The 12,503-nt window shown below is 39.2% G+C and overlaps 1 protein-coding gene across 7 annotated transcripts in view; it reads right to left on the bottom strand.

Annotated features, from left to right (window-relative positions):
- The window catches only part of GABRB1 (gamma-aminobutyric acid type A receptor subunit beta1), a 277,599-nt gene that overhangs the window by 89,829 nt on the left and 175,267 nt on the right, over positions 1-12,503 (bottom strand). The gene's annotated exons all lie outside the window — the stretch shown is intronic.

The following is a 12,503-nucleotide window of genomic DNA, read 5'->3' as shown; positions in this document are numbered from 1 at the left end:
AATGAATGGGTCACTAAACACCACGTTAGGGCTCCAATCTTACTGAGAAAATTTCACTCCCAATACCCTAACAAATCTTGTTGATCTACTATCATGAAATCTTGAAATCTTGTGTATATTTGTTTTTTTTACAGGTGGACCCTTTTGTTTTCTAAGGAGGGTAGCATGTCAGATCCCTAAAAGTGATACTGCCATTCAAGTGGAGGAAGGGGGGACTTGGATTCGATTTACTAGCATGGCCTGTGTCATCAGGTATTTTACAACCTATATCCTGGCGCCAAGGAAGCCTGAGATTCCCTTTACCTGCAGGAATTTTTATGATAGCCATGTGGGTTGTCTCACTTTAAAGGGTAGTGGTGGGAATGCATGTTTGTTCGGGTTCTCAAAGGAAATAGTAAAGAAAACATCTTCACACTTGTGTATTGGCTGAAATCTGCATTCTGACTTAAAGGGAGGGGTCTCTACCACTTTAATCCTACTGCTTTGCCTAAGGGTATTCAGATTGTGCTTTAGCTGGATGGTTTTCACTTCTGCTTAATAAAAGAATTCTTTTGAACAACTACGTTTCAAGAGTTCGTACTTTCTTAAGTTGGAAGGAGAGGTGATCCTAAACAACCATTAAAATTCATGTTTAGGCCAGCCCAGCTTGTTGGAACAATAAGGTCTTGAGGGCATGGCAAAAGGCGCGTAGGTCAGGGATCATCCTTATCTCTGGGGGCAATTCATTCCAGAGGGCAGGTGCCCCCATAGAGAAGGCTCTCCCCTGGGGGTCACCAGTCAACATTGTTTGACCGACAGCATCCTGAGGAGTCCCTGTCTTTGGGAATGTATTGGCCAGTGGGAGGCTATCGGTAGCAGAAGGCGATCTCGTAAGTACCCAGGTCCTAAGCCATGGAGTGCTTTAAAGATGGTAACCAACACCTTGAATCGCACCCGGAAGACCACCGGGAGCCAGTGCAGCTCATGTAGGAGAGGTGTTACATGGTGCGCCGTGTTGCTCCCATAATCACCTGTGCAGCTGTGTTCTGAACCAGTTGGAACCTCTGAGTGCTCTTCAAGGGGAGCCCCATGTAGAGAGCATTACAGTAGTCCAGACGGAGGTGACGAGGGCATGAGTGACTGTGCGCAAGGAGTCCCGGTCCAGAAAGGGACACAACTGGTAAGTTAGGAAAACCTGATAAAAAGCCCCCCTGGCCACAGCCATCACATGGTCTTCTAGAGATAGCCGTGCATCCAGGAGGATACCTAAGTTGCGAGCCCTCTCTGAGGAGGCCAAGATCTCACCCCCAATAGTCAGCGATGGAACCAGCTGGCTATAATGGGACGCCGGAAACCACAGCCACTCGGTCTTGGAGGGGTTGAATCTGAGCTTGTTTCTCCCCATCCAGATCTGCACGGCCTCCAGGCACCGGGACATCACGTCAAGGGCATCATTGGGGTAGTCTGGGGTGGAGATGTACAGCTGAGTATCATCAGCGTACTGATGGAACTTCACCCCAAAACCACGGATGATCTCACTCAGCGGCTTCACATAAATGTTGAACAGGAGGGGCAAGAGGACCGACCTTTGCGGCACCCCACAAACAAGGCGCCTTGGGGTCGACCTCTCTCCCCCTGCCAACACAAACTGTGTGCGGTCAGAGAGGAAGGAGGAGAACCACCGCAACACGGTGCCCCCCAGTCCTAACCCCTCCAACCGGCACAGCATGATACCATGGTCGATGGTATCAAAAGCGGCTGAGAGGTCTAATAGGACCAGGACAGAGGAACAACCCCTGTCCCGAGCCCTCCAGAGATCATCAACCAATGCGACCAATGCTGTTTCCGTGCTGTACCCTGGCCTGAAGCCCGACTGGTATGGGTCTAGATAGACAGCTTCATCCAGGTACTGGGGAAGTTGTCACGCCACCACACTCTCAACAATCTTTGCCACAAAGCGAAGGTTGGAGACTGGACATCAAGGTTGGACAATTGAACTGCTTACCTTCCCCCTAAGACTGTTTATACCCAGTCGAGACAGAGAAGTAAAACTCTGCTTTTTCACACTCGGGATGCACCCGGTGCCTAATAAGTCCCACCTTAGTAGGAAACTGGGAATAAATCTAAGGAGACTGAGAAACCCAATCACATTTTGCCAATTAGACGGATCAATATCCGGGGGAGAACTTGCCATGTTTGCTACCGAGTCCCTACAAATAACTATGGATAATCACAAAGAGACACTGACATTTGTGGTGGCACCCGGCATGGAATGGCCATTAGTATTGCCTGAAAAAATGGAATCCCAAAATCAACTGGAAGCATGGGTCGTTCAGATTTCAGTTACGGATAACTTTTGCTGATGAAAAAAAGGGAGACCAGAAGGGGGGGCTTAACTGCGAAGCAGCAATGCCTGGTTGGGGAATGCCAAACAGGGATATACCAAAGACCTAGCTGAAGTTTTCAGTGAAAAGGCTTCTGATGAACTCCCACCACCAACACGCTACTGACTGTGCAATCGAAATCCTGCCAGGGGCAAAGCTTACCAAATCAAAGATGTATTGCATGTCCCCTAGAGAACTTAGAGAGAAGTAAGAGCTTTTGTTGACAAAAACCTGAAAAGAGGGTTCATTGAACCAGCACACCCGAAAATTGCAGCCCCAGTACTTTTCAGAGAAAAAAAAGATGGCTCTATGAGATTATGTGTAGACTATAGAAACTTAAATGCAGTAAGTGTACAAAACATGTACCCCCTCCCCCTTATGCATGACATGTTGGCACACCTCTCCCAAGGAAAAATATTTTCAAAGCTAGACCTGAGAGAGGCCTATTATCGAATAAGAATAAGGGAGGGGGACGAGTGGAAAATGGCATTTAACACACCACTGAGCTGCTACCAATTTAAGGTACTTCCTTTTGTATTACAAGGAGCCCCATCTGTATTCATGAAGCTACTAAATGAAGTGCTCCATGAATATTTATATAAAGAGGTTCTGGTTTACCTGTATGATATTTTAATCTATATAGAAACAAAAGAAGAACATGTAAAATTACTCAGGATGGTCCTAAATAAACTCCATGCAGCAAAGCTCTATGCCAAGCTCTCTAAATGAGAATTCCACCAGGAAAAGATTGACTACCTGGGATATCGCATTTCACACCAAAGAATAGAAATGGATCCCCCAAAAGTCCAAGCACTAATTGACTGGGAAACGCCCCGCACATGCAAGCAACTGCAAAGCCTCCTGGGATTTGCTAATGTTACCGCCAATTTATTCCCACCTTTGCTCAAATAGCCCTTCCTATAACCAACTTCCTAAAAACAAAAGGGAGGGGAAACCAAAGCCTAAACAGCCATTGAACTGGACAATGGAATGCCAAGCGGCATTTGAGAAACTCAAGCGACTTTTTTCAGCTGAACCAGTTTTAAAACATCCAGACCCAGAGAAACCGTTTGTAATACAAGCAGGTGCAATTGAGGTAGCAATAGGGGCAGTCCTATTGCAAACAAACAAGCAGGGACAGCTGCAACCCTGCACCTACATGTCCAAAAAACTAACAGAAACTGAGCAAAGGTAGGCTATCTAGGAAAAGGAAGCTTATGCAGTTTGCTGGGCACTCCTCATGTGGAAACAATTCTTAGAGGGAAGTAAGATCCCTTTTGAAGTCTGGACCGATCACAAAAATGTGGAAACTCTAAAAACCCCAAGGAAACTATCTCTAAAACACATCAGGGATCAATATTTCAAATGGTTTGACTTTACCCTTAAGTATCACCTTGGGGGGAGGAACTTCTTAGCAGATGCCCTATCAAGGAAACCACAATACAACAGTGCAAAGCCTGAAGTAATCAGACCAATCCTTCAAGATAATCAAGTAGCAGCTAAAGTAATCACTAGATCACAAACCAAACAAGAACCAAACAATAACACAACCATCCAAGCATTTAAGCAAGCCTTAAGCAACAAGTGGTTCCTAAAGCACAAAAACCTCTGCCTCATCGAAGAGGACTTAGCATCGGTAGGAGGAAAGTTAAACATGCCAGCCAGCCAAAGATTGGACCTTATGAAATGCTGCCATGACTCTAAACTGGCTGGTCACTTTGGATTTGTCAAAACATTGCCCCTCATCAAAAGACAATTCTGGTAGCTGTCACTGAAAAAGGACATAAAAAACTACTGTCCTATTTACGCTACAGCAAAGAGACAGCAAGGGAAAAACCCCAGGACTGTTACAAAGGGTAGCTGAACCTTCAACCTGGAGAGAGATCTCTATGGATTTTATAATAAAATTGCCAGAAAGCACAGGGAATATTGTTATTTGGGTCATAACAGATCTATTTTCTAAACAAGCTCATTTTATTCCTTGTAAAAAGACCACAACAGCAAAGCCTTAGCAAAATTATTCCTGATACACGTTTATCTTTTACATGGAGCTCCACATAGAATCATTTCTGATAGGGGGCTGCAATTCACACCAAAATTTTGGAGGGCATTCCTAACAGTACTTGGCACCACCCAAGGCTTAAACTCCTCCCATCATCCAATGACCAATGGGGGCTGTGAAAAAACTAATGGGGTGTTAGAGCAATATTTAAGGTGTTTTATTAGTTATCAACAGGATAACTGGACTGAGCCTTTTGCAGAGATGACATTCAACAGATCCGTACACTCTAGCACAGGCTACACTCCTTTTAAAGTAGCTACAGGCCGCCTTCCGGTGGTGATGTCAGCGTGTCTGGAATGAGAGAACGGAGCTCCATTCTTGAAATTCCAATATTCCTAACCAGGAAGCCGATTTAGGCACTATTGATCCCAGAGAGATCAATAGAAAAAAGAGGAGTCTTCAAGGACCTCGGAGAGAAAAGCAATCTCCCTGAAGGTTCAGGAGAAACCTCTTAATTCCAGTGAGGAAAGAACCAGCCATTTTGGCTGGCCTGAAGCGCTGACAACCGAGGAGTAGGAAGTGAAAATTGAAACAAGAGATCACATCTGTAAGAGAAACGAGGGAAAGAAATCGAGTGTGGTACAGCTATAGAGTGGAAGAAGAGAGCGGAGAGATCGAGACTCCAAAGCAAGTGGCAAAACGACAGCCAGACAAGCAGTGACGAAAAGGCGAGAGGAGCAGAAGAACTTTTGACAGGCAGTGACAGCGCGAAAAGAGAAAGGGCGGTGGAAACGAAGAAACTCCAGCAGATATACCTTCATGTTGACTGGAAAGAGGTGTGGATTATAAAATAAACAGACCGAATAGAGAAAGGTGTCTTGGACTAGAATTGCGAGCGTGACGAGAGAAGTTAGAGATTGGAAGAGATAATGAGTGACGGAAGAAAGAAGCAACTTTGACAGACAGCGATAACGCGAAAGGTGAGCGAATGGCCGAGACGGAAAACTCCAACATATACACCCAGATATTGATTTGAAAGAGGTGCAGATTCAAAAATAAATAGACTGTAAAGGAAGACAGCGTTTTAAGAATAAGGACTGTGAGACTGACGGAAGCTATTAAAGATTGGAGACAGTGAGTGAGTGGCTGATCCGGAATGGTGATTGGAGAAGTGGTGATATTAACAGAGTGATAGACAGAACAGACTTGGAAAATAACGAACTTGGAAGCTTGAACTAATTATTCAACAGTGTTGAATTTGGATATTTTGACACTTGGACATTTGGATATTTCTGGCGAGAGACATTAAAAACCATACTTCAAATGAAAAACAACTATACAGAGGAATGAGCAGGAAATGACACAAGAGTGAAGGAGGATTGCAAGGCAGAAGAATAACGAAGTATATATACAATTGTTTAATCTGAGTAGAATTATTTATTAACTATTAAGAACAGTTGATTGTGGAATATTGATTGCTAATTAGTGTTTAACAATTGAGACAAGTTGCCTTATTGCTACTTATATTAATTATTTACCTATCCTTCTACCTACTTACCTATTTACCTATCTATTTATCTATCTATATTAATATTAGTAACATTTAGCATTATCTATTTATTACCATAGATTGATTATATATATTGTGTTAATTATACTAAGAACAAATTAATGAATTGTTAAAATCCTAATTTTTTTCCCTCACTTCCCTCCTTTTATTACCCTTCTCCTTTATATAAGGGTATTCAAAAGTTTAAACCTACAAAACCTTGATTAAATATATAGAAAGATATATAGAAATATACATTGTTTGATAGAGTGGTTAAATACTTATTAAGATGATAAGAGTATTAACATAGATAAATTTATAATATATAAATACAGATTGCCATTTAAAGATTTGTATGTTATACAAGTTAAATATTAACATAGACAACAAACTTAAAGATACTAAAAGTAAGCTAGTGTATGAAATTTTGGGAAAACTTAAAACAAAGAGTAAAAATGACAAGCACAGGCACAACAACTATAATTAAAATAAACAAGAAAATAATATAATAATCAGATATCTCTTACAGCATCTCCTGCACAGCAAAGATCAATAGATACCATGTTAGGAACAGAGAAAGAAAAAGCAACCTCCACTTCTAGTATACAAAACATTCAATCAGTACTGGCAATGATCCAGGAAGGAAGGAATAAGACGCAAGAATCTATCGTGAATAACCATGAGGAAACAAGAAGAAACCATGAGGATTTGAAGTCCGACGTGAGAGAAATAAAGGACAATATCAAGAAAATGGACGACAAAATAGAAAAAATACAACAGAATATTGTGAAAAATGAGCAAAGGATCCAAAAGGTGGAGGTAAAAATGGAACAAACGGACAAGAAGATAGAAATGCTGGAACAAAATCAGGTGTCAATCAACAGAGAATTGGAAGAATCGATCACATATCTGGAAATGGAGAAGGCATCCTTTTTTCTTAGGTTCCAGAACATAGCGGAAAGTAAAGATGAAGACCTAGGAGAGATAATGGCAGGAATCCTGGCAGAAACAACACAGAGAGACAAGGAAGATATCTGAAGGGACATTGACAAGGTCTATAGAGTGCATACAAATTACGCCCACAGGCATAAATTGCCAAAAGAGGTGCATGTCAGATTCACTAAAAAAAACCATAAAAGAAGAAATCTACAAAAAGATGAGACACGAGGCAATCCTGTACAAGGGGAAGGAGATAATAACACTCAAACAGATTCCAAGAAGAGTAAGGGACCAGAGGAAAAACTACAATTTCCTAACGGCACAATTAAACAAATACAAAGTGATGTTCCGTTGGCTGATACCAGAAGGCATTTTAATCTCTTGGCAAGAGAAGAAATTTAGGATTGACAGTTTGGAAAAAGCCCATGAGTTCTTCGACCATCATTTCGTGCTAGAGGAAGATCAGGAAAGCAGAGAAGAACTGGAGAATAAAAGCCAAGAGGAACACTCCACAGAAGAAACGGAAGGAGAACAAGAAGAAAGGAGAAGATTGGAAAGAGAAAGAATGGAGAGAGAGGGAGCAAGGGAAAAAAACACAAATAGTAACAAGAAACACAAGAAGACTAAGGACAACAAATAGATAAGAATAAAAATGGAACAGGAAATAAAAATGATTTCAATCAATATAAATGGATTAAATGCATCAGCCAAGAGAACCCAGACATTTACAAAACTACAAAAATTGGAGATGGATATTATAAATTTACAGGAAGTCCATATCAAGAAACAACACCAAAAAATATTAGAGAATCAAAGATTAGGAAAGTTATACACTTCATTAACAGAATAAAAAAAGAGAGAAATCGCAGTTTATATTAAAAAACACCTGAAAACAAAACAAATATATACAGACGAAGATGGAAGGGTCTTGATGATTGAGATACAAACAGAGTTAAAAACAATATTACTGATTTAGACCTATGCACCAAACGGAAACCAAAATGATTTTTTTAAAAAAATACATGATAAAGTAAAAGATTTGGAATATGAGAATATTTGTATTATAGGTGATTTCAATGCAATTATGGACATGGAAAAAGATTACCAGAGTAATAAGAAAAATAAAAAAGACACTTCCAGATACCTTCAAAGAGATGACACAGGAACTACATCTGCAAGACATAGATGGAGGGAGGTAAATAAAGAAAAAAACAGTATACATTCTATTCTAGCCCACATCAATCATGGTCTAGAATAGATATGGTCTGGATGACGACAGAACTCAGAAAAGACGTAGAGGAAGTAGAAATATTGACAAATACTTGGGCAGACCACAATCCGGTAAAAGTAATATGGAAAGGATATCGAAGAAAGAGAAGATGGATGATGAACAAGGAAATATTAAAAGATAAAGGTTATTCACAGATGATTAAAAAAGAAATGAATATATTCTTCAAGATAAATACAAAAGAACAAACCTCTCTCCCAAACTTATGGGATACGGAAAAAGCCTATATAAGAGGCTTGACAATTGCATACATGGCGAAGAAAAATAAAGATAAACAACAAATAAGAGATAATTTGTTAAAGGAACTTAAAAAATATGAATCCGAGTTACAGAAAGAACCTCAAAACAAAACAATTAAAGGAAAAATAAATTTGACAAAACATAAAATTAATCTGATCACACAAACAGAAATAGCAAGGAAAATCAAATTAACAAAACAGAACCATTTTGAACATACAAACAAAACAGGACATTGGCTGGCGTATAAATTGAAAAAAGAAAAAGAGAAGAGAACAATACACCAACTGCAAGACGACACAGGAGAGATATACTATAGAAATGAAGATAAAAAGAATATAGCAAAAACCTTTTTCCAAAACTTATATGAACAAGAAGAGATCTTGGAAGAAGATATTAAAGAATATTTAAATAAAACAAACAGCCAAGGATTAGAAGAAACACATAGAGAGCTACTGAATAGACCAATTATTATGACAGGATTAATAGAGGCGAGAAAAAACAAAAATATAATAAAACCCCAGGACCAGACGTCATACCAGCAGAATTCTACAAAACATGTCAACACCATAGATGAAATCTTACTTGAAACCTTCAACGATGCACTCTTGAAAGCCACAATCCCCAAATCTTGGACTGAAGGTATCATCACATTATTCCAAAAGAAGAAACAGATCAAACACAAATAAAAAACTACAGGCCAATATCATTATTAAACGTAGATTACAAATTATTTACAGTGATTATCACAGGGAGACTAAAAAGAGTAATAAATGAGTACATTTACCCAGATCAGAACGGCTTCCTTCCAAAAAGGCAAATAAAAAAACAATATGAGATTAATAATTGATGTTTTGGAATACTATGAAAAAAATTCAGATAAACAATTGGCATTAATTTTTTGGGATGCACAGAAGGCTTTTGATAACCTAAATTGGAAATTCCTCATATTACAATTGGAAAACATGAAATTCGGCGACACATTTTTAAATATGATTAAGAAGATTTACTCCTCCCAAACCGCAAAAATAATGATAAATGGAGACATGACAGAACAATTTACAATATCAAAAGGAGTGAGACAGGGATGCCCCCTAGCCCCCCCTATAGTTCATATTATTTCTAGAAACATTACTAAATGAAATTAGAAGAGACAAAGAAATAAAAGGATTGAAAGTCAAAAACGAGGAGTATAAACTCCAAGCCTTTGCTGACGACATGGTTTTTATTATAGAATAGCCGATATTAACAGGAACTAAATTATTAGCAAGAATAGAAGAATATGGGAGGGTAGCCGGACTTAAAATTAACAAACAAAAAACAAAGGCATTAACGAAAAACCTTACAAACCAACAAGAGAAGGAATTAGAAGATAAATTGGGGATAAAAATGTCAAAAAAGGTAAAATATTTAGGAATTTGGCTTACTAACAAAGGATCATCAATAGAGAAGATAACTACAATAAACTGACAAGACAGATAAAAAGGGATTTAGAAATTTGGAGTAAGTTACAATTATCATTCCTTGGAAAGATTGCCTCGATTAAAATGAACGTACTACCCAGAATCTTATATCTGTTTCAAGTAATTCCGATAAAACCGGGGAAAGATTTCTTCAAAGATTTTAACAAAATGATTGCAAATTACATCTGGCAAGGGAAGAAAGCAAGGATCAAAATAAAGCACTTACAAGATACAAGAGGGAGAGGAGGATTAGCACTATCAGATTGGGAAACGTACTATAAAACAGCATCACTGATTTGGATTAAGGACTGGATAGAACTCAAAAATAAAAGAATACTGACATTAGAAGGTTTTGACTTACAGAGAGAATGGCACACATTTCTGTGGGAGGGAAAAGGCAAACAACATGGATATTTCCAACGATATATTATCAGAGAAGCACTGTTTCAAACTTGGCAGGAGATAAAAAAAACACATTACGATAAAATTCCAGAATGGCTATCGACTATGGAGGCACAGATTTACCCCAATGCTATGGATATTGATAAAATGAAAACCTATAAAGATCTGTTAAACAACCAAAGGGAATTAAGATCAAGACAAGAACTGAAAGAAATGGGTACAGATCAGGTTCTAAATTTTTTACTACCGGTTCTATGGGTGTGGCTTATTTTGTGGGTGTGGCTTGGAGGTAATGTGACTGGGTGGGCGTGGCTAGCTGGTCATGTGACCGGGTGGCCAGGGCTATGTGTATAGGGACTACTCAGAGGGCTGAAAAAAGTCATTTCTGACAGGTCCTCGCATTTTTGACTGGTCCTTACACTTATGACCATCCTCACATTTATGCCCGTGCAGCATTCTTAACAACCATGTCACTCATTTCACAACTGCTTCTCTTCACCATGGTGACAAGATAGGGCAAAAAACGTAAAATGTGAGGACAGGCGTAAGTTCGAGGACTGGTCAAAAGTGCAAGGACCAGTCAAAAATAACTTTTTCAGCCCTCTGAGTAATCCATATGCACAAAAGGATACAGCAATAGAGAGGGATGAAGGAAGGAGAAGAGAGATGGAAGAAGGAAGGAGAGAGAGGGGAGAAAGAGAAGGGAGAAAGGAAGGGAAGGGAAATTAGAGTAGGAGTGAGGGTAAGAGAGGGAGGAAGAGAGGAGGAGAAGGAGAAAGGAAGAGAAGTAGGGAGGAGAAGAAGAGGGGGGGAAGAGAAAGTAAGAAGGAAAGAAAAGAGAGAGGTGGTAGGTTTGAGGAGAAAGATTGCTGTACAATAAAAAAGATGAAAGGGAAGAAAGGCAACCCCAAACAAATATAAAGATATTAAGATGAAGAATGAATTGTTAAACTTTAAAGAATAAAAGAGAACAATTATGAATAAATAGCAATAATTAGAAACACACATACAAACATACAATGTATTTTCTTTGAACAGAGTATTTGGCCGGTTCACAAATTTAAACAGTGTTTAGTCATTTCAATTAAATTTACAATTTCTATATTTCCTTTTTGCCATATTTATTCCTCATCTTTTTTTTAAAAAAACCAATAATACCCTTCATCCTCATCTCTAATCTTAATCAAATTCAATTTTTCCCTTCTATTCTATATTATACCTCTTCCCATTGTCATCTATTTTTATATCCATCCTCACATTGGTTAATTATTTAATATTACAGTTGTTTAATACAAATTCAACATTTTAATATAAATCAATTAGTTATATAACTATCTTTTTTGTATATTAATCAATATGAACATGAATATTCCAATTATTTCCATGCAATCCAATTTCTTACAAATCAATTAATTATATTTACCAATAATAATAAACCAAATAATTTCCCCCATATATTCCTCCAAACCACAACTTAACAATTTCTGCTTTCAACACAATATACAATTAATAGTATCTCAATTATTACAATTCCCTAATTAAATAGAGCTTTTTTTCTTTTGTGTTTTAAAATCTTGAACTCTCCTCTTTTGCCCTAAATTTCCCATTGTTTGCACCTACCTTTTTTGGTGAGGAAAAAGAAAAGAAATCTGCCTCTGCCTAATTTTCCAAGGTAACAGCCAACACCCTGCTTTACTTTCAGTTTCGTTTTCAGCTTGATTTGCATAAGGAGAAAAAAAAATCTGCTCCAGCAATTTAGCTCTTTGCAGCAAGCAGCTGAGCCCTGCGCAAAACAGTTGAGAGCAAATCAGCTGAGAGTCAGGAGGCAGATCTAATTAACAGGCTAATTAGCCTATGCTGAAGCTGAAAGGAGTTGTTTTTTTCTTGCTGTTTGCTTGCAAGGAGGTAACTGCTGCGAGGCACAGGCCAAAGGGTGGGGGCCACCCTCCTTGCCTCTAGCGCCCCCCTGCCGCCCCCCTTGCCTCTTACCACCCCCCTAAGGCATCCCACTGCCCCCCAGGGGGCAGTACCGCCCACTTTGGGAACAACTGGCTTAACTACTTAACTACTTAACAACTGGTTCTACCGAAGTAGAATCCCACCACTGGGTCTACCCATTTATTTTTGCAGGCACCGGTCTACTCATTTGTTTTCTTTTAACACTGATCAGCTGTAGGGCGGCCCTTTGAAGCCCCGTGGCAAGAGTTTAAACAGTTTTTTTCCCTCTAGCCATCAGCTGGGACTCAGGAGGCAGCAATAG

Source organism: Pantherophis guttatus, chromosome 8, assembly GCF_059756535.1.
Source record: "Pantherophis guttatus breed Tessera chromosome 8, ASM5975653v1, whole genome shotgun sequence".
Classification (NCBI taxonomy): Eukaryota; Metazoa; Chordata; class Lepidosauria; order Squamata; family Colubridae; genus Pantherophis; species Pantherophis guttatus.
This window is presented reverse-complemented; position numbering and strand designations above follow the sequence as displayed.